Genomic DNA, 24,019 nt, shown 5'->3' with positions numbered 1-24,019 from the left:
ATATTCTCATAATAAAGCTTTGTTGAAAATATGATGACAAAACTGAAACCGTAAATTTAAATTTCAGGTCAATTGGATGAAAATTGATGATTTCATGTGACGTTGACCTTTTGACAAAATTATTAATTTGCGTTTTTTTTTTTTGTTTGTATACAACATCGAGGCTCGTGAAAGAGCGAAAATTTATCACACAGAAAGACAAACCGACACATAAAACATATAACATCGGGAGCGGTAGACAAGATGGGGAGAGAGGGGGAAGGACACAAACACAACATTTGAGAGCAGGGACCGAGAGACATCGAGACATCGAGAGATCTGTGGGAGGGAGAGGGCTTTGGGGGGGGGGAGGCATGGGAAGGGGGGTGTGGGAGAGGTATAAAACATATGGACACTGCCAGGACTTCCAGGAAAGAAGTTGGAATTTCAAACAAGGTGGATCTGGGGTGAATTAGCAGGGGTAGAAAAGCTCAAGGTTTTGGATGGGGGAAGATAAGAGATGGTGGTGAACAGCTGTTTTAAAGACCTGGAGGGAGGAGTGGGATTGAAGGGAGTGTGGGAGTTTGTTCCAGAGACGGGAGAAAAGAGGACTGAAAGAGTGAAGGTGAGCAGAGAGCCGATATTTCGGCAGTTTAACCATCAGATGGTTGCTGGCAGATCTTGTGCGACCTGTAGGAATATTTGGGGGACAGAGCACAGAGAGAGCTGGGGGAGCAAGGCCGGAGAGGAGTCGGTAGAAGACAGAAAGACCACCTACCTGCCTGCGGTGAGTGAGTGAAAGGCCCTAAGAGATAGCTTCATCGTGGGAGATTCCAATGATTCTGAAAGCTTTGGTTTCAACAGCGTGAAGCCGAGCTAGGTGTGAGGCAGGAGCACCGGCCCAGAGGGGAGAACAGTATTCCATTGAGCTGCGGATGAAAGCCTTGTATGTGGTGAGGAGCTCAGGTGTGCCAAGGAAGGACTTCGCACGACGGAGGATGCCCAGTCGGCGACTGGCTTTGGAGGCCAGCATGGAAATGTGGTTTTCCAAAGAAAGATCATGGCAGATAGTGAGACCCAAAAGCTTGAGCGACAGAACTTCTTGGAGAGGATTGTTGAGAAAGTAGATGGGAGGGTTGTCCAGTCGATCTTTTCGGAGAGACATAGTAAGAGTGTGAGATCTGTCAGGATTGAAAGACATGTTCCACTTGTTTGACCAGGCTGTGATTTTGTCCAGGTCTTCAGAGAGTGAGGAGGCTGCAGACTGCCGATATGAGGGAAGAGGAATGGAGCGGCAGAGAGTGGAGTCATCAGCAAAGAGATAGAGAGGATTTTCCAGAGAGTCTGAGAGATCATTGATAAAGACCAGAAAAAGCACAGGGCCCAGAACACTGCCTTGGGGAACTCCAGCCTGAACAGGAAGGGGAAAATAAATATATATATATAACCTGAACAGGAAGGGGAGATGAGAGAAATCCATTCAGGGCCACACGTTGACTACGACCAGAGAGGAAGTCCGCAAGCCATGCATGGAGATTTCCATGGATACCATAAGAGGAGAGTTTGGTGAGCAGAGCTGGGTGCCAGACCGTATCGAAGGCACGTGATATGTCAAGGGAGACAGCTCGGATTTCCTGTTTGGCATTGAGGACCTCCATCCATTGTTGAGACAGCAGAAGCAGCATGTCCAGAGTAGAGTGACCTGGTCTGAAACCAAATTGATGATCAGAGATCAAGCCATTGGAGAAGAGGAAAGATTTCATATCCGAAGCTTTTCAAAGCTTTGAAATTCAGCTTTGAAAGCTTTGAAATTCAAAATTTCAAAAATTTGAAATTTCAAAAAAGTTTGAAATTCCCGCCGAACAAAAAACGACTCCTGCGAAAAATTGACGACGCTTCCGAACCCCCGCGCATGTTTGGCCAACTTTAGGAGCCTAAAATACGAATGTTGGACTTTGCCATTTTTTCGACATTCGCATCGTTCGCGTGTCCCGTGAAAACCCACCTTAAGATTCATCAAAGAACTGAACTATTTCTATCTCATTAACAATACATCGGAGTTTGTTGTCATTACAATGCATTTTATTAATTAAGAGGACGAGGGACAGGTTTCAATTGGAATGCCCGCGATAACTCGCTTACTTAGAAGTTTTATACTTCTACACTTGGAACTGAGGTGCTTGCCAATGGGGGGTGGGGGGTTGATATTAGTACTAGTCACAACTTTCAATGACTAAATAATGATCCGTATATTACCAAGATATCGTTATCTAAATGGTGTAATGGGGGTGGGGTTGTAGTGCTATAAAGGGGTCGATGGGGGTCTAATGTAATTAATGCAACTACTCACATTCTGTGCAGACAAACAGACCCAAATCAGATACCCTCTCCTCTGTCGAGAAGAAAAAGTATTCCTCACAAAAAAAGATAACGCAATCAGTGAAGATATTTGACGATTTTCACTTTTTTTTACAGAGATTTCAAAGACTATAAACAAGAACTTGGAATAAAAAAAATACATATAATCCGGTTATATGCACCTTTATTTTTTTTGCAGTGATTCAAAGAGAATAAAGATCAACTCGTAATAAAAATATCAAAGCAAATAATCCGGTTAAATACACAAAAATTGTCAAAATGCCACTCAAAAATTCAAAATAAAAAAAAAACAATTCAACACCTGCACAAGGTTTGTTCAACATCTGCACATTCATCACCTGCACAAGATGTAACCGCAGCAACCCTTGCAAAAGGGTTGTCTACTCTTTAGAAACTCATCAATTGGCTTCTCAACATAATGTTTTGCATATTTAATGTGGAGAAATGTGCAAAACCCTGAAAATAGATAACGTGCAAGAACTCTCACTGGTGATAAATGTTTTTGTGCGTAAATAAACCCGATCGCTGAAGAAAAACTTTGAACAAAGAACACTTTGGTGTTTTGGTGTACAAGTTGTTGATCTCCGATTGTGGCCAGTTCATAAATACACAGCGATACAGCAATACCGGTACTGCACATTGGTTTATAGTTTTGATTTTTTTCATTGGAGAGAGCGATGACTTCAGAATTAGTCTAACACTCCATAGGTACTCTTTGCTTCTCCCGTTGCTTGTTATCTCCATATGCATGTGTCATGGATTCCCTAATCCCTTCGGTTCTGGAATAAGCACCTCAACTCAGACACTGTGCAAGGTTTATTGAGGGATAAGGATAACATGCATGGTAGATATATGGGCGCACAAGCTAGTAGCACCTTTTGGTCCTCACACAGCCAGCAACCAACAACATCTCAAGGAATCACAATTTGTATTCTGCTTCATATACTTTTCTTCAAAGGACAAGGCACTCAAAACATTTCCCCAGTTTCAAAGATTGTAGCAAGGAGAAAGGCTCAGCAGGCGGGGAGCTGCTCATAAAAAAAGAATGTTGATGCAAGGGCAAACAAAGATTTTGTCAACAGCTTCCCAAAACCAGACAGTCAGACGCTAGGGAGGCAAATGGGTCATATTGCCCCAATTAGCCTGAGTTTCGAATGAAATCCCTTACACATGTTTCAGAAGGTGCAACCCAGGTCTCAAAGTATCCACCTTCGTGTGTGTGTGATTGTGTGCGTGTCCAAAATGCATGTATAGGTGTGTATGTTTGTGTTGTTGGCTGCTATCTCCACATGTGGGTGAGTTTCTCCTGTGCGGTGTCTTCTCCCCCATGTGAATTAGTTTGTGTTTATTTAAATTTGATAACTGATTAAAAACCTTCAAACACACAGCACACTTGTATGGGTTGTCCCCAATGTGAATGTGTCTGTGTTGATTTAAGGCTACTGGACGACTAAAAACCTGAGAACACACAGAACACTTCTACAGTTTCTCCCCCGTGTGAATTAGTTTGTGGCTATTTAAGCTTGATGATTGACGAAAAACCTTTGAACACACAGCACACTTGTATGGCTCCTCCCCCGTGTGAATTAGGTTGTGGCTATTTAAGCTTGATGAATGACGAAAAACCTTTGAACACATAGCACACTTGTATGGCTTCTCCCCCGTGTGAATTAGGTTGTGGCTATTTAAGCTTGATGAATGACGAAAAACCTTTGAACACACAGCACACTTGTATGGCTTCTCCCCCGTGTGAATTAGGTTGTGGCTATTTAAGCTTGATGAACGACGAAAAACCTTTGAACACACAGCACACTTGTATGGCTTCTCCACCGTGTGAATTAGGTTGTGGCTATTTAAGCTTGATGATTGACGAAAAACCTTTGAACACACAGCACACTTGTATGGCTTCTCCCCCGTGTGAATTAGGTTGTGGCGATTTAAGCTTGATGAATGACGAAAAACCTTTGAACACATAGCACACTTGTATGGCTTCTCCACCGTGTGAATTAGGTTGTGGCGATTTAAGCTTGATGAATGACGAAAAACCTTTTAACACATAGCACACTTGTATGGCTGCTCCCCCTTGTGAATTAGGTTGTGGCTATTTAAGTTTGATGATCGACGAAAAACCTTTGAACACACAGCACACTTGTATGGCTTCCCCCCAATGTGAATGTGTCTGTGTTTATTTAAGGCTACTGGACGACTAAAAACCTGAGAACACACGGAACACTTGTATGGCTTCTCTCCCGGGTGAATTAGTGTGTGTGTATTTAAATTTGATAAATGATTAAAAACCTTCGAACACACAGCACACTTGTATGGCTTCTCCCCCGTGTGAATTAGGTTGTGGCGATTTAAGTTTGATGATCGACGAAAAACCTTTGAACACACAGCACACTTGTATGGCTTCCCCCCAATGTGAATGTGTCTGTGTTTATTTAAGGCTCCTGGACGACTAAAAACCTGAGAACACACGGAACACTTGTATGGCTTCTCCACCATGTGAATTAGGTTGTGGCGATTTAAGCTTGATGAATGACGAAAAACCTTTGAACACACATAACACTTGTACAACTTCCCTCGTTGGTTGTTATCTTCATTCGCGGGTTTCAGCAGGTGCAACGCAGTCCTCCCACAACTTGATGTGTCCATCTCCATTTGATCCTTTTGACTTGATGCTGATAACCACAAAATCTTTACAACGCTTGTGCTGATTCTTCACAAATTTTGTCTCAATGTGGACGAGTGTGCAAAATCCTCAGGACACAATGAGCATGTGTTCAACTTCTCCCGAGTTTGTCCTTTGTGATGTTGAAATAAAACTGAAAAAGGAAAAACGAGAGAGAGAAAAAGAGAGAGAAAGAGAGAGAAAGAGAGAAAGAGAGAGAGAGGACAATTAGCATATTAAAAATCATTTACAAAAACCCTTTTTAATGAGCGATCATTCAAATTTCACCACCTCCCTACACCATAACAATGATACGTTACACGTCGTGAATAACTTTTGAAAAATATATTCCATTCACGAAACCTCCGTGGAGTTGATTATTTCCCTGGTGATGATTAAAGGGCATTTACCAATCAATTTCAGATTCCCAAACAGAGGCACCAAGACTTGCTCATAGAGCTTGAAGTTGTTGTCACGTAGCGTGCTTGACCGAGTCTTCATCGTGCCTAATTAGTCTGCGAATAAAGATAGGCCGAGGTGCTTGTCTCTTCACACCCTCTTCAACCTTTTGGAAGATTAGACACTCCGGAATAGTGCAGATATACAAAAAGATATAGATGTACATCTCCTGAATGCTGTTATGCATTCCAGAGGGGCATTACATGACAGCTAAATATGACGGATATCAATCTATTCCAATTAAAATAAATAACTCAATGCGATCATTAAACACAAGGCATGTTAATTTTCTGTGCTCAATTTTGAGAAAGAGATAATATTGGCTCTTTTAGAAACAGAAAGAGACAATATTGTCTTTTACAATATGTCGTCACTCGGAGGCAAAAGGTCAGAAACGTTCTCTTCTCTTCGCATCAGAGCTTGCAGGATCATGCGGCAGAATTTGCCAGGCACCACAAATAAGTCATGTTGCACTCCAGCTTAAATAATGGTTTTGCAAGTGCACCACAAGATAATATGTTACAGGATTTAGATAAAAGCAACAAAATGATACCGTGAAAGGTTGGATCCTGTCTTTACAGACGACTGAGCGCGATGAGGAAGGGTGCAGTATGCATCCTTCTGGTAGATTATGGAACTACCCAGACTCTTCCTGGAGCTGGCCGTCCGACCAAACTGAGCAACTGGGCAAGAAGGACCTTTATCAGGGAATGGGCGAAACCCCCAAATACTGATGTGCAGAGCTGATAGAGAAATACCCAAGAAGACACAAACCTGTAATCGCTGCCAGTGGAGCGTCTACAAATTATTGACGCAGGGGGTTGAATACCGTTACGTTTGTGGGGGTAGGTGACGAATTGCCATAATGGAGTTAGGATCGTATAGGTTTTAGTAGGAGCAATGGAGCATGGAGGCGAAGAAGAAGAACCTTGATCTCATAAGTAGGGAACCTGTCAGGTGAAGAGTGTTTGCATGTCTCCATAAGGGGCGTGGTTCTTGTGTTAACTAGACAGCGCTTAAGATTAATTCCCCAGTGTGGAATTGACCCTTGAGATTTTTCACGTTTTTTTTTTGTTTTTTTTTACATTCATTCAGCCGGTCGTGCAATGGGCTCCATTAGTCACAACACCGACAAGCCGACGGAACCCAGCACATTTGCCGATTGGGCTTAGCCCACGCCACAACCACAGATGTAATCCCTCTCACTCTCCCCCTCTGTCTGGTGCTGGCATCGTGACGGTCGGTCGCGTTTTTCGTGTGCACCGTGGAGGGATCATTCGGAGCTTTATTGAGCCTTTACCACGTTGGGGGCAGGGGGGGGGGAGGTGTTGTTAGACTCGGTGCTTCTCGAAAACCAGAAAAGAACAAAAAACAGAAAATTGTCTGAGCAGGTCAGACACAAGATTGTAGCCAAGCATGGGCAATCTGAAGGCTACAAGTCCATCTCCAGAGACCTTGATGTTCCTTTGTCCACTGTACACAATGTTATCAGGAATAGAGTAGCCAACCTCCCTGGACGTGACCGCAAGAGAAAACCTGATCGAAGATTGCAGCGAAGGATTGTTTCAATGTTGGAGAAAGCACCTATATCAACTGCCAAACAGATTCAAACTGACCTTCAGACACAAGGTACGACAGTGTCAACTCGCACCATTCGTCACCAACTCAATGAATGGAGACCCATGAAGACCCCACTGCTGCTGAGAGATTGACATAAGAAAGCCCGACTGGAGTTTTCCAAAACGAACCTGAACAAGCCTAAATCCTTCTGGGAGAATGTCATGTGGACAGATGAGATCAAATTAGAGCTTTCTGGTAAAGCACATCATCTCTATGTTAACAGAAAACAAAATGAAGCTTTCAAAGAAAACAACACCTTCCCTGCAGTCAAACATGGAGGAGGTTCAGTGATGTTTTGGGGTTGCTGTGCTGCCTCTGGCACTGGGTGCCTTGAATGTGTGCATGGCATCATGAAATCAGGAGATTACCAAGGCATTTTGGAGCACAATGTTCATCCCATTGTCAGAAAGCTGGGTCTCCAACGAAGGTCATGGGTCTTGCAGCAGGACTATGGCCCCAAAAATACTTCAAACAGCACCCAGGAATGGTTCAAGACAAAACGCTGGATTGTTTGTTCTCAAGTGGCCAGCAATGAGTCCAGATCTAAATCCCATTGAACAGTAATCTCTGTGTGTCTGTCTGTGACCGCTGTTTCTCGACAACCACGGGTCCGATATACTTGAAACTTGCCAGGTATATTGCTGGGGACCTGAGGATGTGCCTTTTCAAGGTTTCATATTAATCGGAGAAGTAGTTACCGAGCTATGTCCAAAAAACGATTCAACCAATCAGAGAGCAGCGAGCTATCACGTGTGCCGAACGTGGCGAACAGACTCTGCCTCGGACGGCACATTTGAGAGCGTATTCATTTATTTCCCGTTGGCAAACTATGTTGCCGCTATGTTGGCGTTAAACTATGTTTTAAAACTAATTAAAACTAATTTGCGATTCTTTCGCTTTCCTGCGCGTTTGTGCACGCTATGGCGATTTCTTTACCAAACTCCGCAAGCCGTTCGCTTTGGACCAAACCATTTCATGTAAATAGAGGGGGGGGGGGGGGGGGATTGTCACCGTACTCGCAAGCCGTTCGCTTTGGACCAAACCATTTCATGAAAAAAGAGGGGGGGGGGGGGGATTGTCACCGGACTCGCAAGCCGTTCGCTTTGGACCAAACCATTTCATGTAAATAGAGGGGGGTGATTGTCACCGTACTCGCAAGCCGTTCGCTTTGGCTTTGCGAATGGACCAAACCATTTCATGTAAATAGAGGGGGGGGGGGATATAATTTTAGATATATATATAGTACGGGCATGCCCTAGTGTAATTTAAATATGAGATAAAAATGGAGGGGCAATGCACCGGGTAAAGGGTAGCTTTGTCTCTCTCTCTCTCTCTCTGATGTGCTATGCTCTTCCAAACTTCCAAAACGGCGGCAGGGATTTTCGAAGCTCCACACGGTCTCCACGTTTTTCGAAGTTAAGTCTGTTCACAATTGTATTTTGTCGAAACTGTATTTATCTTTCGGTGTGTGAAGTTATTGTGTGCAACTGTGGTTGTTTCTCGGTGTTTATCTTTCATAAATTGATCGTCTGTTTGCCGTGTCGCGAGCAAGGCCTTGTACAGTGTGCACTGTACAACCTTGAGGCTTTGTTTTTCTCTCAGTGGTCCGTCGTTTGTGATCCAATAACTTTCGTTCATTTCCTTCTCTGTTCTCATTCGTTTATTCATTCTTATTCGTTCGTTCGTTCTTCGACCACGTGTTTCTCCCTCATTTCCCCAGATAGTTTTCACTCATTAACCTTCAATGTTTACACTTTCCCCTCAAGTTACGTATTCCGTCATATTTTATAACACCTTTTTCTTCTTCTTCTTTAAAAGGCTGCTTTCGACTTGCTCACCAAATCAATTCATCCCAAAAAAAATATCCATCTCCTATAGTGCCTTTTTTCTACATTCCCTAAACTCTCCTGCACTCCATCCTCCATCCAGCGTCCTTAAACGTATTTTTAACTCGAAGGTCACAAGAAACTCATTTTGCAATAAATGTTCGTTTCCCATAAATCATACACTTTCAAAAATCCAATCTCACCCCTCCCCTCCAAATCTTCCCCATAACCCCTCCCCTCCAAATCTTCCCCATCACCCCTCCCCTCCAAATCTTCCCCATCACCCATCCCTTTCAAATCTCCCCCCTTGCCCCCTCCCTCCTAAACTACCCCCTCACCCCTCCCCGCCAAGACGCCCCCTCGCCCCTCCCCTCCTAGACTCCTGCCTCACCCCTCCCCTCCAAATCTACCCCATATCCCATCCCTTTCAAATCCCTCCCCTTGTCCCTTCCCTCCCAAACTCCCCCCTCACCCCTCCCCTTCAAATCTCCCCACCCTCATTGCTTCTCAATTTCCCCCCGCTCACTCCCCCTCCTCAAAGCGTCCTCCCCGCTTCTTCCCCCTTCAAACTCTCACCTCCATCTCCCCCAACCTTCTGCCTCGCTCTTCCCCCTCCTCAAATAACACCTCATTGTGGCTCACCCAATCACCATCAAACCTTTTGTCCGCCCCATCCTTCCCTTTCTCCAAGCTATTCTGAAATCTCTGACACACCTTCAACAGCTCTCCCTACCTCTTCCACCTCTTCCACATCTTACCCTACCCCTCCTCCCCCCTGTTCTGTATCTGATGCTCCCCCTTCCTCTTCATTAACGGTATGGACCTCAAACATCCGGGGCCTTCGTTCAAACTTAACTGATCTCTCCATACAGGTTGCTTCTGTCAAACCAGACGTGATCTGCTTAACAGAAACTTTCCTCCTTTATGATGTCTCTGATTCCATAGTATCTCTCCCGGGCTACTCCCTCCTCCGGTATGATAGACCTGAGCCTCGTCCTGGAGGCGGGGTTGCTATCTTTATCAAAAACTCTCTTCCTCACTCGCCCTGCACTGCACTCTCTCCAACTCACCCCCAGGAATACCTCTGGCTACGGCTTCCCCTTCGCTCCCACCTCTTGTTCATATGTGTGTTGTACCGTCCACCAAACAGTGATGACTCCATCTACATCTCGCTGTCTGATGATATGGACCAACTTCTATCTACTCATCCCAACTCTCTCTTCCTCATATGTGGTGATTTCAACTGTCATCATGCCAGTTGGCTGGGTGTGGGTACCTCTCTCACCAGCCATGGCTCCTCAGCAAAGGACTTCTGCGACTCACTGGGACTGACACAATCTGTCAATTTCCCGACCCGGATCTCAGTCAACGGAACATCTTCTCTTCTGGACTTGGTTATGACTAACTTCCCTGAAAATGTCTGCTGCTCTTCTTCTGCTCCGATCGGATCATCTGATCATGTCCTTGTTAAAGTGGACATCTCTCTGACCATCCTCAGGGAGCCTGCTCAGCGTCGACGAGTCTGGCATTTCACTCAGGCCAACTGGCACGGTCTTCAAGCAGCCATCAATCATCTGGACTGGTCTCCCATCTCTACCACCTCTGACATCAACTCATCCTGGGAATTCTTCCAAAGTAAATTGCTCTCTCTCATGCACAGATTTATCCCATCTCGTCTTCAGTTGTCATACCCTTCCTCCCGTCCATGGTACACGGAATCTTGTGGTGAGGCTGTTGCCCAGAAACAACTTGCCTTCGTCTCCTGGAAAGCAAATCCAACGGAAGGAAATCTCATTTCCTTTCACGAAGCCCGAAACAAGTGTGTGTCCACCCTCAGGAGAGCCAGGAAACAATATCTCTCCGTTCTCAAGACCGAACTCTCTTATCTGTCTCCCTCTTCCAAATCTTGGTGGCGTCTGGTCAAATCCGTTTCTGGTGTTTGTTCCCCCTCCATCCCCTCCCTTACCTCAAACGGCTACACAGCTGACTCCGCACGTGAAAAAGCTGAATGCCTCAACTCTGTGTTTGCCTCTAAATCTTGTGTCCCAAACCCATCCCTCTCTGTACCCACCATACCCAGTCGTACCCTGCTGCTCCTGGACTCCGTGTCCTTTCCTCCTGACAAGGTGGAAAAGTTTCTGTCAACCCTCGACTCTGATTCTGCAACTGGACCCGACGGCATCAGCCCACGGGTCCTAAAATCCTGCTCTGCTGCTCTATCTCACCCTCTCTCTGTTCTCTTCACCCTCTCTTTTGCTCAAGGTCAACTGCCATCTGCTTGGAAATCAGCCAACATCACCGCTTTGCACAAAAAAGGTGCAAAAACAGATCCTAGCAACTACAGACCAATCAGCCTTCTCCCAATTATCAGCAAAGTCATGGAATCCATCATTGCTTCTGATATGAAATCTTTCCTCTTCTCCAATGGCTTGATCTCTGATCATCAATTTGGTTTCAGACCAGGTCACTCTACTCTGGACATGCTGCTTCTGCTGTCTCAACAATGGATGGAGGTCCTCAATGCCAAACAGGAAATTAGAGCTGTCTCCCTCGACATATCACGTGCCTTCGACACGGTCTGGCACCCCGCTCTGCTCACCAAACTCTCCTCCTTTGGTATCCATGGAAATCTCCACGCATGGCTGGCGGACTTCCTCTCTAGTCGTCGTCAACGTGTGGCCCTGAATGGGTTTCTCTCATCTCCTCTTCCTGTTCAGGCTGGAGTTCCCCAAGGCAGTGTTCTGGGCCCCGTGCTTTTTCTGGTCTTCATCAATGATCTCTCTGACTCTCTCGAAAATCCTCTCTATCTCTTTGCTGATGACTCCACTCTCTGCCGTTCCATTCCTCTTCCCTCAGATCGGCAGTCTGCTGCCTCCTCACTCTCTGAAGACCTGGACAAAATCACAGACTGGTCAAACAAGTGGAACATGTCTTTCAATCCTGACAAATCTCACACTCTTACTATGTCTCTCCGAAAAGATCGACTGGACAACCCTCCCATCTACTTTCTCAACAATCCTCTCCAAGAAGTTCTGTCGCTCAAGATTTTGGGTCTCACTATCTGCCATGATCTTTCTTGGGAAAACCACATTTCCAAGCTGGCCTACAAAGCCAGTCGCCGACTGGGCATCCTCCGTCGTGCGAAGTCCTTCCTCGGCACACCTGAGCTCCTCACCACATACAAGGCTTTCATCCGCAGCTCAATGGAATACTGTTCTCCCCTATGGGCCGGTGCTCCTGCCTCACACCTAGCTCGGCTTCACGCTGTTGAAACCAAAGCTTTCAGAATTATTGGAATCTCCCGCGATGAAGCTATCTCTGAGGGCCTTTCACTCACTCACCGCAGGCAGGTAGGTGGTCTTTCTGTCTTCTACCGACTCCTCTCCGGCCTTGCACCCCCAGCTCTCTCTGTTCTCTGTCCCCCAAATATTCCTACAGGTCGCACAAGATCTGCCAGCAACCCTCTGATGGTTAAACTGCCGAAATCTCGGCTCTCCGCTCACCTTCACTCTTTCATTCCTCTTTTCTCCCGCCTCTGGAACAAACTCCCTCACTCCCTTCAATCCCACTCCTCCCTCCAGGTCTTTAAAACAGCTGTTCACCACCATCTCTTATCTTCCCCCATCCAAAACCTTGATCTTTTCTACCCCCGCTAATTCGCCCCAGATCCACCTTGTTTGAAATTCCAACTTCTTTCCTGGAAGTCCTGGCAGTGTCCATATGTTTTATACCTCTCCCACTGCCCCCTTCCCACGCCCCCCCCCCCCCAAAGCCCTCGCCCTCTCTCAGATCTCTCGATGTCTCCATGTCTCTCGGTCCCTGCTCTCAAATGTTGTGTTTGTGTCCTTCCCCCTCTCTCCCCATCTTGTCTACCGCTCCCTATGTTATATGTTTTATGTGTCGGTTTGTCTTTCTGTGTGATTAATGTTCGCTCTTTCACGAGCCTCGATCTTGTATACACAAAAAAAAAAAAAAAAAAAACAAAAAAAAAAAACAAGTTCGTGAGCAAATATTACACTGGGTGGTATGCAATTGTCTTCCAATCGTTAGTTATGGCAGGAATTTGGATGATTTTAACCCTTGAATGTAGTGATTGGGCCTCGGAGGCCCACAAGGTATTTTTGTTGCAAAAACTATGCTGTTCAATTTTTTTTTGGAATGAGCCTCATTTTCACCGACTTTCATGTTGTTGCACAAAATTCAGTGACATAGGGAAAAAAATTCATTCAGGCTCGTGGGAAAATCTTCAGTCTTCACTTATAACCCGAAAATCCGACCCGATTGCAGGCCTGAGGCCTTCGAGGCCCCACATAAATGTTGTTGTACTACTATGTTATATCATTATTTTCTTGATATGAGCCTCATTATATGCTCCAATAACTTCGTTACAAATAATTCAGTGACAAAAATATGAAAATTTAAAAACTTTACACATACATTTGTGGGGCCTCCCCCCAATGGCAGCATAGTTGCAGGATTTTTGACAGTTGTGGACATATACATTCTAAATAAAAGGATTTGTGAATCATATTTTTGGAGCAAATACTCCTCCATGAGCCTCAACGTTTTAGAGAGAAAAAAGTTGAAAAACCAAGAACAAAATATTTTTTCCAAAAAAACCCAACAATGATTCATTACGTGTGTGGGATTCTTCCAACTAATAGGATTAATGATTCACATTTCTGAGCAAATACACATCTGAGCATCGACTTGGATTGAAAAAGGATATGAAAAATATATATATTTAAAAAATTCATGAATTAAAAAAAACATCACACGAATACATCCGTTGGGCCTCCGAGACCCAATGGCTGCGTTTATGCAGGATTTTTGATGCCTGCATCTAAGAATTAAGAGGTACACACCTGCGTGTTTCGGAATTTGTTCAGGATGCTGGCGATGAGTCGCCTGCATGGACGTCGCCTAAATTGGTGAATCACCCTGAGTGTGAAACAACTCTTGTCCATCACCAACAGGTATACATACCACCACGTGATTGAGAGAGTCTGGTTTAGAGCACCAAGACCTACGAGCTGTGAATGCACGTCGAACGACAATGGATGAACGGACTGCACCTGTACTTGTTAGTCCCCTTCCGGTGCAAACCAGAGGGGACTATAGGTTTGCACTCCGTCCCGCCGTCTGTCAGTCCGGAACGCAAAGAACAGTTTTCCGGACTTTTTTTCGAAACGCTTAATGCCCATGATTTCAAACTTGGTACGTGGTTTCCTCATGATATGTTACAGATCACGTTCGAACTTCACGACGTTTCGATCATTTTTGACAAAGTTATGGCACTTTGAACTTTGGTAATCTCCCCAACGGTTTTTCCGGACGACAAACTGCCGGCAGGGGACGTGAATTGCAGCGCAATCTATCTATAATTCCAGTAATCTCTGTGTGTTTGTTTGTACGTTTGTACGTTTGTACGTTTGTCTGTGACCGCTGTTTCTCGACAACCACGGGTCCGATATACTTTAAACTTGCCAGGTATATTGCTGGGGACCCGAGGATGTGCCTTTTCAAGGTTTGAAATTAATCGGACAAGTACTTACCGAGCTATGGCGATTTAGCCGTTCGCCGTTCGCTTTGGCGTTGCGAATGGACCAAACCATTGCATGTAAATAGAGGGGGGGGGGGGGTTCTGTGGTCGTTGCGAATGGACCAAACCATTCATGTAAATAGAGGGGGGGGGGGTTCTGTGGTCGTTACTGCCACGTGGTTTCAAAGTTTTTTTTTGTTGTTGTTGTTTGCACGCATGTTTTTTTGCACCCACGTACGGGCACGCCCGAGGATGTTTACACACACACACCCCTACACAAATTTTTTTTTTTTTTTTTTTTGGCAAGGAACGGGCACCCACGTACGGGCACGTCCGAGCTTATATATAGTACGGGCATGCCCTAGTACTCACAATGCTTGTTTAACTTTGGTTACTTTACACGACGACGTTTACTTATTCATACAGCCGTAAACTTTTACTCGAATGACGGATTGTCGGTGTTAAAGGTTTGCGGTAAAGATGCAATTTACAACATAAAACGAATGAGAACTCTTCAATGTGAAGATAAAACTCGAACTTCTTGCGCGAATCGTGGGCGATGAAAATGGAGGCAAAAAGTTTGTTTGAAAAAGTTTTCAAAAGTCAGCCCGTGCGCTCCGTCGCGAAAAGAACGAGAACGGCACTTAGTAGAGGGCATAGCCATATCAGTCCATATCATATCATAACCATATCATATCACAACCTCCACCTGGTTGGCCATATCACTCGGTGGTGAAGAATCACTTAAAAAATTAAATAATTCTCATATCCGAATCCATATTAGGATGTTCACCAAAATCGAAAAGAATCGTCCTTGTCAGACACACAACTTGTCCAAGAAGTTTCATCCAAATCCATCCATAACTTTTTGAGATATCCTGCTGTGTATTGTTTTTGGCCCTATTTTCCAATGGTCGTCTCTCGCTTCAATTTTTCAGTTAAAAAATTCTAGTATCCGGATGCGAATCCAGATCTTCACCAAAATGTAATCATTTCGTCCTTATCGCATACACTAACTCTGCCAAATTTCGTCCGAATCCTTCCACAACTTTTTGAGATATTTCGTTCACAAACGGACAGACAGCGGTGAAAACAAAACCTCCATCAACCTTTGGTGGCGCAGGTAACAAACGGAAAAAGAAAGAACATCCGACTCGAAAGTTTTCTCAACAAACTCTACGGTTCTCGCAATATTTTGTGATTATTGGATCTCATTGACATACTTGTTAACCGAAGCTTTGTATCTCGGAGAGCGTGTCCACCGCGACAGCAAGAGGAGGCAATAGATCCTCGGCGATGTGAAGTTACATCGGACTCGACGAGCACAACAGGAGAATGAGCCCGGGATGGTCCTGGTTTTATAACAAATTCCTAAATCCCGATTACAATCAGGTACAATTACACTTAATGTTGAGCAATCAACACGTGATTAAGTGTTCTTATTGAAATGTAAAGAAATCAATAATCGATGACAACACCTTTTTACATGAAACATTATCTTCAAAGAAACTTTACTGTGTGTACAGATTACATAATATAAATATTTAATTGCCTCATGAAAGCAAGAGCAAAGGCACGTGATGGATGACGCATCACGAGATGGGGGAGGTGCTGATGAACATTTGGAAGTTTCGTCAAAGATGGAAGTGTAAAAAATACGTTTTTGGTTTGAATTGTTCAGATCAATGTTTTGACGATGTTTTCAAACGATGCAGAAAAATATATTAAAAAATCGATGGAGGGAAACATCGAAAAGAAAGTTCCGTTTGTTCATTGCAGGAGAGTCCGAACTTTGAGATCGAAATGAATTCGCATGGAACATTTACCTGCCCTTCGTTTACCTGTCAATGAAGTTACATTCATTATAAAACATTTAATGCCGAGTCCCACGGACCGACTAGGAGAAAGTAACCATCTTGACCTCACATTATCCATGTCTCAGAGAGCTGCGAACAGTCCAACAGTTGAACATAAACAAGAATCTTCCTCTTCAAGTTCCTGATTATGAAACACAGATAGTTCGGCTGTTTCATTCATGACATTCCTCTTTACATTATAAATAAATATTTCCGCAAATTCAACTCACAGGGAATATTTTGTGACTTGAATTCGTGTCATTGCGAAATTTCCCATCGTCTCGGTACGTAATTAATCGACAGGGTTAACTTCCTCCATACCCGAAACAACACTGAGGAGCTGAATAAATTCATCATCATATATTCTATTGTGTGAACTATAAGGTCGGAAGTATCAATACCTGAACCCGTTTACGATAAGGGAATTCTTATCAACATTCCCAACTCGCATCAAACTTTTCTCCACTTCATTTCACCCTTGACAGTTTATCCGTAAAACGAGAAACTCGATACAAACGCCGAACAAATGATAAATCGGTTCAAACGCGACAACATCCGCGTCTCGTCCAGCTCGGAGCCGCAGGGAGCGGCACACGTCGGGTGTGGGGGGTGAGGGGTAGAGGGGGGATGGTGAGAGGTTAGAGCAGAGGGAATGGTGAGGGGTTAGGGTGGAGGGGATGGTAAGAGGTTAGAGCAGAGGGAATGGTGAGGGGTTAGGGTGGAGGGGATGGTGAGAGGTTAGAGCAGAGGGAATGGTGAGGGGTTAGGGTGGAGGGGATGGTGAGAGGTTAGAGCAGAGGGAATGGTGAGAGGTTAGAGCAGAGGGGATGGTGAGACGTTAGAGCAGAGGGAATGGTGAGAGGTTAGAGCAGAGGGAATGGTGAGAGGTTAGAGCAGAGGGAATGGTGAGAGGTTAGAGCAGAGGGAATGGTGAGAGGTTAGAGGAGAGGGAATGGTGAGACGTTAGAGCAGAGGGAATGGTGAGAGGTTAGAGCAGAGGGAATGGTGAGAGGTTAGAGCAGAGGGAATGGTGAGAGGTTAGAGCACAGGGAATGGTGAGAGGTTAGAGCAGAGGGAATGGTGAGAGGTTAGAGCAGAGGGGATGGTGAGAGGTTAGAGCAGAGGGAATGGTGAGAGGTTAGAGCAGAGGGAATGGTGAGACGTTAGAGCAGAGGGAATGGTGAGAGGTTAGAGCAGAGGGAATGGTGAGAGGTTAGAGCAGAGGGAATGGTGAGAGGTTAGAGCACAGGGAATGGTGAGAGGTTAGAGCAGAGGGAATGGTGAGAGGTTAGAGCAGAGGGGATGGTGAGAGGTTAGAGCAGAGGGAATGGTGAGAGGTTAGGGCAGAGGGGATGGTGAGAGGTTAGAGCAGAGGGGATGGTGAGAGGTTAGAGCAGAGGGAATGGTGAGAGGTTAGAGCAGAGGGAATGGTGAGAGGTTAGAGCAGAGGGGATGGTGAGAGGTTAGACCAGAGGGAATGGTGAGAGGTTAGAGCAGAGGGAATGGTGAGAGGTTAGAGCAGAGGGAATGGTGAGAGGTTAGAGCAGAGGGAATGGTGAGAGGTCAGAGCAGAGGGAATGGTGAGAGGTTAGAGCAGAGGGAATGGTGAGAGGTTAGAGCAGAGGGAATGGTGAGAGGTTAAGGCAGAGGAGATGGTGAGGGGTTCGGGCAGAGGAGATGGTGAGAGGTTAGGGCACAGGGGATGGTGAGGGGTTCGGGCAGAGGAGATGGTGAGAGGTTAGGGCAGAGGGGATGGCGAAGGGTTCGGGCAGAGGGGATGGTGAGGGGTTCGGGCAGAGGGGATGGTGAGGGGTTCGGGCAGAGGAGATGGTGAGAGGTTAAGGCAGACGGGATGGTGAGAGGTTAGGGCAGAGGGGATGATGAGAGGTTAGAGCAGATGGGATGGTGAGAGGTTAGAGCAGAGGGAATGGTGAGAGGTTAGAGCAGAGGGAATGGTGAGAGGTTAGAACAGAGGGAATGGTGAGAGTTTAGAGCAGAGGGAATGGTGAGAGGTTAGGGCAGAGGGGATGGTGAGGGGTTCGGGCAGAGGGGATGGTGAGAGGTTTAGGCAGAGGGGATGGTGAGGGGTTCGGGCAGAGGAGATGGTGAGAGGTTAGGGCAGAGGGGATGGGGAGAGGTTAGGGCAGAGGGGATGGTGAGAGCTTAGGGCAGAGGGGATGGGGAGAGGTTAGGGCAGAGGGGATGGGGAGAGGTTAGGGCAGAGGGGATGGTGAGAGGTTAGGGCAGAGGGGATGGGGAGAGGTTAGGGCAGAGGGGATGGTGAGAGGTTAGGGCAGAGGGGAAGAGGAGAGGTTAGGGCAGAGGGGATGGTGAGAGGTTATGGCAGAGGGGATGGTGAGAGGTTAGGGCAGAGGGGATGGTGAGAGGTTAAGGCAGAGGGGATGGTGAGAGGTTAGAGCAGAGGGAATGGTGAGAGGTTAGAGCAGAGGGAATGGTGAGAGGTTAGGGCAGAGGGGATGGTGAGAGGTTAGGGCAGAGGGGATGGTGAGAGGTTAGGGCAGAGGGGATGGTGAGAGGTTAGGGCAGAGGGGATGGTGAGAGGTTAGGGCAGAGGGGATGGTGAGAGGTTAGGGCAGAGGGGATGGTGAGAGGTTAGGGCAGAGGGGATGGTGAGGGGTTCGGGCAGAGGAGATGGTGAGAGGTTAGGGCAGAGGGGATGGTGAGAGGTTAGGGCAGAGGGGATGGTAAGAGGTCAGGGCAGAGGGGATGGTGAGAGGTTAGGGCAGAGGGGATGGTGAGAGGTTAGGGCAGAGGGGATGGTGAGAGGTTAGGGCAGAGGGGATGGTGATAGGTTAAGGCAGAGGGGATGGTGAGAAGTTAGGGCAGAGGGGATGGTGAGAGGTTAGGGTAGAGGGGATGGTGAGGGGTTCGGACAGAGGTGATGGTGAGAGGTTAGGGCAGAGGGGATTGTGAGAGGTTAGGGCAGAGGGGATGGTGAGAGGTTATGTCAGAGGGGATGGTGAGAGGTTAGGGCAGAGGGGATGGTGAGAGGTTAGGGCAGAGGGGATGGTGAGAGGTTAGGGCAGCGGGGATGGTGAGAGGTTAGGGCAGAGGGGATGGTGAGAGGTTAGGGCATAGGGGATGGTGAGAGGTTGGTGTTGAGGGGCTGGTGAGGGGTTAGGGCAGAGGGGATGGTGAGAGGTTGGTGTTGAGGGGATGGTGAGGGGTTCGGGCAGAGGGGATGGTGAGAGGTTGGTGTTGAGGGGCTGGTGAGGGGATAGGGTAGAGGGGATGGTGAGGGGTTAGGGCAGAGGGGATGGTGAGAGGTTGGTGTTGAGGGGCTGGTGAGGGGATAGGGTAGAGGGGATGGTGAGGAGTTCGGGCAGAGGGGATGGTGAGGGGATAGGGTAGAGGGGATGGTGAGGGGTTCGGGCAGAGGGGATGGTGAGAGGTTGGTGTTGAGGGGCTGGTGAGGGGATAGGGTAGAGGGGCTGGTGAGGGGTTAGGGCAGAGGGGATGGTGAGAGGTTGGTGTTGAGGGGATGGTGAGGGGTTCGGGCAGAGGGGATGGTGAGAGGTTGGTGTTGAGGGGCTGGTGAGGGGATAGGGCAGAGGGGATTAGGTGAGGGGATAGGGTAGAGGGGATGGTGAGAGGGTTAGGGCAGAGGGGATGGTGAGGGGATAGGGTAGAGGGGATGGTGAGAGGTTAGACGTCTTGATCTCAGCTCTCTCCAGCTCACGGTGTTTCCCAGCATTCGGACAGTCCGGGTTGTCGATTAGGCCACACATCTCTAGCATCTTCTCAAAGTACTGAGCACGGGTTGAAGTCGTACGGCACCATCTTTGGAAGGCACCGGACATGGAGAAGAGCCCCACGAATCCACCTGGAGAGATAAATAATGGAGTGATAGAAAATATTTTAACACTAACTTTCATCTAAAACACCAAAGTAGTTATAGTATTTCAGTACCTGCTGACTTGGCGAACTTCATGAAGGTCTCCTCCATCGTCTTGTCCACCAGGCTGAGAGCACCAGGAATGAGAGACCGTGCCACCGCGATGCCACACTTCTTCAGCAGCTGCTTGGCTCCATGATGAGACTGATTGATATTTGTCAGGAACTCCTCCAGCCACAACAAGTACCTGTGGAGGGATAGAAAGGATGTAAGTAACTATTTCATCACGACTACAAATCAGATAATGACATCATTTCTTCTCGTTTACTCACCATACTAAATTTAAGATGCACATTTTAGGCTGAAATGACATTTACCTGGAGTAGTTTGGCCCATCATATGCAAAGAATAGGTCTGCCATATCCCCGTTGCACTTGTGGAAGAGGGCCAAGTGTTTGTCTTCACAGAATACTGCAACATTAGGATCAGACGGGTATGGTCTTTCACGCTGAGCCAGAATGTAGTGGTCTTGCCGAGGTGGCCGGCACGCACCTGGTCTTCATAGGCCACATACTTCTCGAGGATGGTGAGAGTGGAAGGGTCCTGCAAAGTCAGGTCGAGGGTCTCGCGACTACATGTCTGCATGAGATTGAGCAGGGCCTCGGGGTTAGTGACCTCAACTTTCTCCTCCTCCGTGAAACTCTCAATTAACAACCGTTTCATGGTTTCACTGACTGTTTTGAGACAGAACAGGGCTTTAGTGTATGGCCTCCCACTCAGCACACTATTCAGGCAGCCACTTGTGACGAGTCCAGCCTCAATGAGGATTTCAGTGTAGCCTGAGCCCCTGCATTTGTGACCAGTCACCATACCCATGTAATTCATCCCGGTGTGGAATGGCCAATTGACATTGACATGAAAAAATGACATTGCTTACCGCTTCTGTGGCTTGACCTGTCGTGCAAGAGGAGAACATTATTGGCAAAAGTTTTCTTCTTATTTTCATTTGTTGAATTAATAGTGTGTTATATTGTCTTATTTAACCCTAATTACTCACAAGTATTATCATTTCCAGTATACATGGGCATCTTATAGTTTGGTACATTTGAAGTATAAAATGAAATCAAAAAGTAAACCACTTTATGACTGGTCTTGTCTCAAAAAGAACACACAGATTAGTGTCGCCTTTTTACTTTGTTTGAAAAATAGATTTTCTGCTCTTCAAGAACAAAATACAACAAACTCGCCGAATAAAACATTTGCCAATTTTGAGAAAGCCTGCAGAGAGTCTGCTTCTGGTACCATTCCTTTGAAACCAAGGAGGAAAAGTCGGATCCCATGGGAAACAGAGGAAATATGCCAGAAAGGCAAAGAGCAACACAAAATGGCAGAAATTAAAAACTCTGCACCTTCAATGGAAAACATCAGGAATTACAACGAAGCACGAACTGCACTTACCGATTCCTATGAGAGAGAACAGATTGACTATCTCCAGAGAAAAATTGATAGGATAAATAATGCTACGAGTAACAAGCAATCTGCTGTGGCCTGGAAAACTGTAAACGAGATAAGCGGACGGAAATGCGTAAACAAATCCAAACTAAAAGCATCCAGCCAAGAAGAACGATTGAAACTCTGGAAAGAGCATTTCCAAAGCTTATTAGGGAAGCCACCTACAATCAAGGATGAAGTAATAACTCCTGTGATTTCAGATGAACTCGACACCAAAAAAGGTCCCTTCACCATAGATGAAGTCCATAAAGCTCTTAAAAACATTCAAAACGGGAAAGCCTGTGGTCTCGATGACATTCCAGCCGAGATTTGGAAACTAGGTGAATTCGATGAGATTTTACTGAATTTGTGTAATGCTGTATACCATCAAAATCCAATAGATAGATGGACAGAAGGATGTATATTGCCTTTCCAGAAAAAGGCGACCTAGGGCTTACAAAAAACTATCGAGGAATCACTCTAACACCAATAGCGGCCAAAATATACAACCTGATGTTATTAAACGGAATCAGGCCGCGTATAGAACCAGTTCTGCGAAAAAATCAAAATGGCTTTCGTACTAGTAGATCGACCTCCGGGCAAATCCTTACTATTAGACGTCTTCTTGAAGGCGTTAAAGATAAAAATCTTCCTGCTGTTTTCCTATTTATTGATTTCTCGAAAGCTTTCGACTCCATCCATCGAGGTAAGATGAAGGAGATACTGCTAGCATTCGGGATACCTCAGGAGACAGTTAATGCCATCATGATGCTGTATAAGAACTCGCATGCAATAGTCCGATCACCTGATGGCGATACAGACTGTTTTGACATCATGGCAGAAGTTTTACAGGGTGATACCCTCGCTCCCTACTTATTCATAATATGTCTCGATTATGTGCTACGCAAAGCAATAGACACCGACAATGAACTTGGATTTACCCTAAGTAAACGGAAAAGTCGGCGATACCCATCCAAGAAGATTACAGATGCAGATTATGCAGATGATCTTGCGGTTCTACCAGACTATAACAAGGATGCAGCGACACTACTACACAAGATTGAAGAAGTAGCCAGCCAAATTGGTCTCTACATAAATGTCTCGAAGACAGAGTACATCAGTCTTAATCAAGATCAAGTCGTAGACATAAAATCACTCACTGGTGAAAACATCAAAAAGGTTGACGAATTCACATACCTGGGAAGCAACATCGCCTCCACAAAAAGAGATGTCGTCATCAGACTTGGAAAGGCTTGGGGAGCTTTAAACAGTCTAGCCAAGATTTGGAAATCTGCGCTTCCAATAGAGCTGAAACGAAACTTCTTTAGAGCAGCTGTTGAATCAGTTCTTGTATATGGGGCAATTACATGGACCTTGACATCATCACTAGAAAAGGCCCTGGATGGTGCATACACTCGCATGCTCAGAGCAGCCCTAACATCTCATGGAAGGAGCACCCCACAAAATATGAATTGTATGCAAAAATCCCACCAATCAGTGTAACCATACGTCAACGTAGATTAAGATCTGCTGGGCACTGCTGGAGAAACAAAGATGAGCTCGCAAGCGATGTTTTACTTTGGTTACCAACTCACGGCAAACAGGCACCAGGGAGACCTGCGAAAACATATATAGATCAGCTTACAAATGATACTGGGTGTCTGGTTAGCGAACTACCGAATGCCATGAGTGACAAAGATGAATGGAAGAAACGTGTCATGGAATGCCGAGCTAGCTCGACGCAGTAAGTAAGTAAGTAAGTAAGTAAGTATATTTGAAGTTAGATGTCTGGCAAGATTTGGAGTGAAATTTTACTGATTTTTTGCATACTCTTCGAGTTTTATTGTATTAAACTTGTATAAATCATGAAAATAACCATCTCAAACGATTCCTCAGGCCAGAATTAGCCGGAAAAATGGGTTCATTTGCCTCTGTATGATGTCCAGTTCAAAAGTTATACCAATTAGCGATTTTCATCGGAAATCTAAGATGGCCGCAAAGATGGCAGCCAACGGACCCCATGGGACAATATTTCGTTTGGGAACATGAAAATTCGTTTATTAGACACCTTGAGGATTCCAAAAGTGTAAGTTAGACAAGTCAGGAGATGACGATGGTCACGAGCGAGCGGTATTCAATGACAAAGGTCAAAACCGACATTGAAAATATATAAATAGGAATGTATTATCTGTTATGAGACTAGTTAGGTGCACAATACGGAAAATTCGGTTCGATTCCGACAACTTTGAAAATTTGACCTTTGTGACCTTGAAATGTCAAAACGAAGGTTACTGACCTTGAAATGAGATAGAAAAGAATGTATAATCAGTTATGAGGTTA

The 24,019-nt window shown here is 45.8% G+C and overlaps 1 pseudogene; it reads right to left on the bottom strand.

The window, feature by feature from the left end:
* Positions 1-3,345: 3,345 nt before the first annotated feature.
* On the bottom strand, positions 3,346-21,073 carry LOC137417370 (uncharacterized; annotated as a pseudogene).
* Between the last annotated feature and the right edge of the window lie 2,946 nt (positions 21,074-24,019).

This window comes from Myxine glutinosa, chromosome 8, assembly GCF_964187855.1.
Source record: "Myxine glutinosa chromosome 8, kmMyxGlut1.1, whole genome shotgun sequence".
Classification (NCBI taxonomy): domain Eukaryota; kingdom Metazoa; phylum Chordata; class Myxini; order Myxiniformes; family Myxinidae; genus Myxine; species Myxine glutinosa.
The sequence above is the reverse complement of the archived record's forward strand: the minus strand, read 5'-3'. Positions and strand labels throughout refer to the sequence as shown.